This window comes from Falco peregrinus, chromosome 8 (assembly GCF_023634155.1).
Source record: "Falco peregrinus isolate bFalPer1 chromosome 8, bFalPer1.pri, whole genome shotgun sequence".
NCBI classification, from domain to species: Eukaryota; Metazoa; Chordata; class Aves; order Falconiformes; family Falconidae; genus Falco; species Falco peregrinus.
Window position 1 is genome coordinate 37,589,493 of NC_073728.1, and position 5,772 is coordinate 37,595,264.

Consider the following 5,772-nt stretch of genomic DNA (forward strand, 5'->3'; position numbering starts at 1 on the left):
ATTTTAAAGATAAAGAACCCTCATTAGTGCTTCTGCTAGCCTGGACAGACTGCCTTTGAAAGCAATTTAAGTATAACAAAGTAATTTTCAAATTAGAAAAGGAACGGCAGGTGTATGAAATGAGACTGTAACAGGGGCAGCCACACAGCCAGATCCAAAGTCCCATCTATCTCCTGGATCTGACAACAGTTAATTTGACCAAATGGCAACTGCACCTGAAGGAGAGGCAGCAACAGCTGAATTTAAGCCAAGGCAAACGCCTACTGAGAACTTAGCATAGGATTCAGAGTCCATTGAAGCTGGTGAGAATTTTTCTGTTGACTTCAATTGCCCAAACCTGGCCTTCATTGCTTTGAATAAATGAGAGTTTCTGACTAAGCATCTCCTCTTTCCTAGTGGAAAGAGCCCCTGTGAGAAGCTTCACTGATTTACAAGCTGATGGGACTCTGCTTTAATTTATTTAAAGTTATTTATATGTGTGAGAGTATGCTTGGAGAGTCAGGTTCTGTGGGGATGAAAGTGGAAAGGATGCTTACCAACATGCTGCTAAGGTGACCCAGGTAAGTGTCCCCCACTGTCTGTGACCTGTTAAATAGTTTTGAAAACACTCCTGACTGTTGATAAGAGGCTTGCTTATTGCTTTTGGTTTGCTTGCTTCTGATTTCCTTTTGTGTTCTCATTTGTATTTCCTCCCTCTCCTCTGCCATAGTCTTTTGCTTGTTATAATTGAAAACTGATAGGAGAAAGGTAACTTTCTGTAAACGTTCCCTGTGAAATAATGTTTAAAAATGTAGTACTCGATGAGCCTTTGAGCTGACTACTGGGGTTGTTAGATCAAGGTCATAATGAGTTGGTACGTTTGCTTACTACAATATATAGGAGCCTAATGGCAGCTGCAATCATTTACTTTCACTCCCTGGCTCTTCGAGAGTTATTTGCTTGGTTACATGAGTTGTCAACAATAATGCAGATGGGGATGAAACCTGGAGAAATTAACATAAATAGTGTCAACGTGCTGTCTTCTGATGTAGTGCCAGTTTCTTTAGAATTCGTTTTATTGCTCTCAATATTTTCTTCTCATCGTCACTACCACAGCATAATTTCAACACTGAAAATTAATTTCGTCTAAATGTACTGTCCTGTTCAATCAGTGATGGAGGGTTCATTCAGTCACTCCCTCCTCCTCGCTTTTCCCCACCTACTATGCTATCTGCTGTTTACTGCTTGTTCTCTGGACTTTCACACCCCCAACATTTGAGAAAGACAGAAAAATGCCATGGTATTTCATTTAGTTTATTTTAACTCTACTTCCTTGGGTTGTGAGAAAGTGAAAATTACTTTGTAAGAAAAGACTTGGCTAACATAAGAGAAGATATCACTAAATGCTGAATCTGAAAATCGAAGTGTAGACAAGGTGCTATTCAAAACTGGTAAAGCAATTCCTTTGATCTTCAGGCATGTTGTTTCATGACCAGCATCTCCTGAACACTGCTGTGCATTTTGAGGCTTTGTTGCTTTCCTTTTTCACCTCTGTTGAATTTACAATACGGTTGCAGGTTTCTGTGGTAGAAAGAATGGCCCTTTCATAGGATTCCTGTGGGAAGTTACAGTAGGGTGAACACCACAGGGGAAGGATAAGATTGATGTCTTCTCTTGAAAGATACATTTTAATCTAGTTTCTGAGAGGAATTCTGTATTCTGGATGAAGAGAGAGAAGAAGAGAGCTCAGGGTGGGTAATAAAGCTCATAGTTTCCAGCTCTGGGGGCAGGAGGGATGGAAGTAGCACTGGTTTGAATGCAGAGGCTGTACTGTTACCAGGATTTGCTTGTGTCCCTGGCCTGCAGGCATTCATCCAAGGTTTCTCTCTGCCCAGTACATCCATTCCTCTATCTCTGAATTCTTTTGCATTATTACAGTGTCTGTCTGGCTCCTTGGAGTGAGTTCCATCATGTGAAGTGAAATGGGTAGTAGGGAGATAGGGGGACCAGAGAAGAGATAAAAACTAGGCAAGAAATGTAAAATAAGGGGCTGAAAAAAGGGCACTCCAGAAATACTAGAACAGAGTAGTTGTATTTATATCTGCAAATTGCAGCTGCAGAGTCCTACTAGCAGTAGCAGGGCTGTCTTGCTGAGAAAGAGCAGGAGGAGAATCTGGTAGAAGACTGGGCTGTTGTAACTTGGTGGGGAGAGGAACAGGCAACTGCCCCAGGTTGGTGGAGAGCCAAGGTCTGGGGCAGGTGTAACGAGGTACCTGAGAGAGTGGTGGACATCCAGGTCGAATCACATCTACCTGGAGGCTGAAGGTGATGCCAAGCAGTAACAGTGTATGTCTTGGTCTCTGCTATTTTAAGTCCATTTGTCTGAGTGCTGAGTACCTTTTGACAAAATAAATCATGCTTTGTTTTGAAGATTTTCTGCATCGCAACCTTTTAGTAGTGCCTCTCATCTTCCACAAGAAAAACTCTGTTGGAGGCAAGTCTGGCAGGCTGTAGCGGCTATCGTCAGCCAAGGGGATATGATTGAAAGACTTGTATCGGAGTGGTCCTCAGAGCCTGTGTCAAACAGAAACAGCTTCAGGCAGGTAGCTAAGAGATGTGGTTGAGGGTCTGTCTGACAATCTGAGAAGGGACAGGTGCCTCCTACTAGAAATACTTGAATTTGGAGCGAGTCCAGAGGAGGCCATGAAGGTGATCAGAGGGCTGGAGCACCTGGGAAGACAGGCTGAGAGAGCTGGAGTTCTTCAGCCTGGAGAAGAGCAGGCTCCGGGGAGACCTTACAGCGGCTTCCAGTGCCTACAGGGGCCGCTGAGAAAGCTGGAGAGGGGCTTCTTACAAGGGCGTGTAGTGATGGGACGAGGGGGAATGGCTTTAAGCTGGAAGAGAGTAGATTTAGATTAGATATAAGGAAGAAATTCTTCAATGTGAGGGCGGCGAGGCGGTGGGCCAGGCTGCCCAGAGCAGCTGTGGGTGCCCCATCCCTGGCAGTGCTCCAGGCCAGGCTGGATGGGGCTGGGGGCAGCCTGGGCTGGGTGGTGGTGGTGTCCCTGCCCGGGGCAGGGGGGTGGAACTGGGTGGTTTTTAAGGTCCCTTCCAACATAAAAAATTCTATGCATTTCCTCCCTCCTGTTGATACCTAGTAGAACAAGGAGGATTAATTGGTTATCTATCATTAGTCTGTATTATCATGAACAAACTGCTAACCCAGGCAGCCCCAGACAGATGATTTTGGCACGTAAAATGGGGTGTAGGGAGAGCCTTCAAGAAACTTGGATACCTGTCTGCAAATCCTGCAAGATGTCTAAATTCATTTTGATACTGTGCTTTGAATAGCAGCTGGTCTGTATTCTTCAGCTGGACATACTCTGCAGACTTCCTCAGTGCATGGTAGGAGATATTCAGAAAAATGTTATCAAGGGAACATCAGACCTTTTCTACAGATTTTTCATTCTGAAATATAGATTCTGTATTTTTCACTCTTTGCTTCTAGAAAGTGTGGTAACAGTTCTGATCATCTGAGTAATAATGGTACTTGGACTACCATTTGCAGATAGAATTGACATAACCAAGAAAATGGAGATGGTAAATATATATATCTCGTATGTTATTGCCTTTCAGACTTTTTTCACCTATGTGAGCAGGTGACTTTAACATTATGGGTTTGAGCATTTCTCTGCCTGGATTGACTCATTACAAGGGCAGTCATTATGTTCCCTCCAGACAGATTTGCCTCTATATCAATTTAGCATACCTTTAATTACAACAAGGAACCCTTTAAAATTTCATCTGTGTTGTAAGGGTTTTTTTACATTCTAGTCTGAATTCCACCCTGTAACATTAAATTGGACTAATTTACATACAACTGACCTTGCCTGAACCTATACTAATGTTAAAAAAAAAAACCCACAAACCCAAACCCAAGCTTAGAGTATAAAGTCAAGCAAGTCAAACACTTAAAAGTCCCAGGATCAAGGACACTTATGAAACTTTAAATCACCCCTTTCCTCGTTCCAGGTGACCTTTGTTTTGCTCAATATAGAGTTCCCACTGAATAAGTAGTGGGTCAGTATTTCTTTTAGACATTGTTCTTCTGTTATTTACTGAGTGCTACTGAAACCTTGCATCCACAAATTAAAGAAAGCGTAGTCTCCTGGTGCTTTTGCATGGTCCTTTCAGTGTTGTATCTTGCTGATTTGCAGTTGTTTGTGAATTAATTAACATGGCATCCCTGCAGTTGAGGCAGTGTTGGCCCCTGTGTCAATATGAACTAGGCATAGATTAAAAGTGAGTGCTAATATTGTAAATCCAGTTTGAAGTGACTAGTGTCTAGTTTTGCAAAGCATTGTGTTTTCTGTAGCATGTTATATGTTCAAACTGAGTTTTCTGTTGGTCTCGGTTACAGATGTGATTGTTCAGCTTGTCTGCAAATCAACCCCCAGGTGTCTATGCTTGAATTCATGACCCTATCACTTCAGTGAGGTGGAACTCTTAAAAAATTACAACTTCTACATGCATGATTGTATTATCAGAAGCTGTATGTCTAAGGGAGCTAAACTAAGCTCCTATGTGCATTTCTCTCTGCCATCTTTATTTTTGGAGAACTTGATTTCTACAACCCTAACAATTTCTTTTGACATAGTGTCTTGTAATGGAATTCTCAGAGGTAGTTTTTCATATCTGTGTGTACATTATATATCTAAAATGTAAATATTAAGTTATATGTATACGTGCATATAAAATATATATTCACAATTCCACTCCTCTGCATCCCAGCCCAGATTGACTTTGACCTTTTTCCCCTTGAACAAGGCAGAAACACTAATTGTAGAGAAGAGGTAAACTGGCTGCTTTCCATCCAGCTGTGTGATGCTTGTTGACACAAGTATTTGTCTTCTCAAATGAACAGCGGCATAGAAGAAAGCTCAGAGCTCTTACTGTGCTGGGGTGCCTCAGGGTTTGCTCAAGAGTGGTCAGGGTGCTGTGTGGATCATGCAAAGTCCACTTAGGCTAAAGGAGCTGTGAGTATATATAGCTGATAAAGAAGCTATGAAATTCTGGCGGGTTTCTAAGTGAGCAAATATTCTCAGAGACTGAAAATGTGGCCAGACTTGAATTAGTTTAATGGTAACAGGAATTTCCTTCTGTGACATTTCTGCCCCTGCTAAAAATCCAGGTCTCTGCTTCAGAGCATGAAAGTACTAGATAAGGCTGTCCCAAATGTTAACATGCACCAAGTGTATTTTCACCAGACCTCATGCCAAAAAAATGACTCTGCTGCTTTACTCAAGATCAAAAAAAAGTCAACAAACATCCAAAACTAAATGTCCCATTTGGAAAATTTGAATTGTTTTAATGAGAGAGATTTATTTGCAAGGAAAAACTGGATCTCAAATAGAAAATGCTAAGTATGCTTAACTACAGCCATCGGTCGTTATGAAGCCACTGTAAACACCTTCCTCTGGGTCAGATACAAATCTTTTAGGTCATATTTGAATACTCCAGTAACACACAAAAATTTCAGATGTGCCAATTTTCCTCCTACATTTTTTTTTTTTAGCAAATAAGACTTCCAGTTACCTGTCCTGTAAGCTTCTGAGAGATTCTGTTTCCTTGTGAACTCAGGTTGGATTAAAGCTTCTCAGCACAGCGATTAATCATGCCAGAAAACAGCCTGGAGTTCTTACTGGCATGCTGGACTTCCCGCATTGCGTTCATCATTCTGCTGGCCTTGGGCTGGTCAGGCCACCACTTCCAACCTTTGCTTCTCCAAACATT

At 41.9% G+C, this 5,772-nt stretch overlaps 1 long non-coding RNA gene across 1 annotated transcript; it reads right to left on the reverse strand.

Moving 5' to 3' along the window:
* Window positions 1-1,277: 1,277 nt before the first annotated feature.
* On the reverse strand, window positions 1,278-2,794 carry LOC114013547 (uncharacterized). The gene is made up of 2 exons (XR_003556585.2): window positions 2,654-2,794; window positions 1,278-2,553 (listed from the first exon to the last, which is right to left on the reverse strand). It is a non-coding gene; the product is annotated as an uncharacterized LOC114013547 (long non-coding RNA).
* Window positions 2,795-5,772: the final 2,978 nt, after the last annotated feature.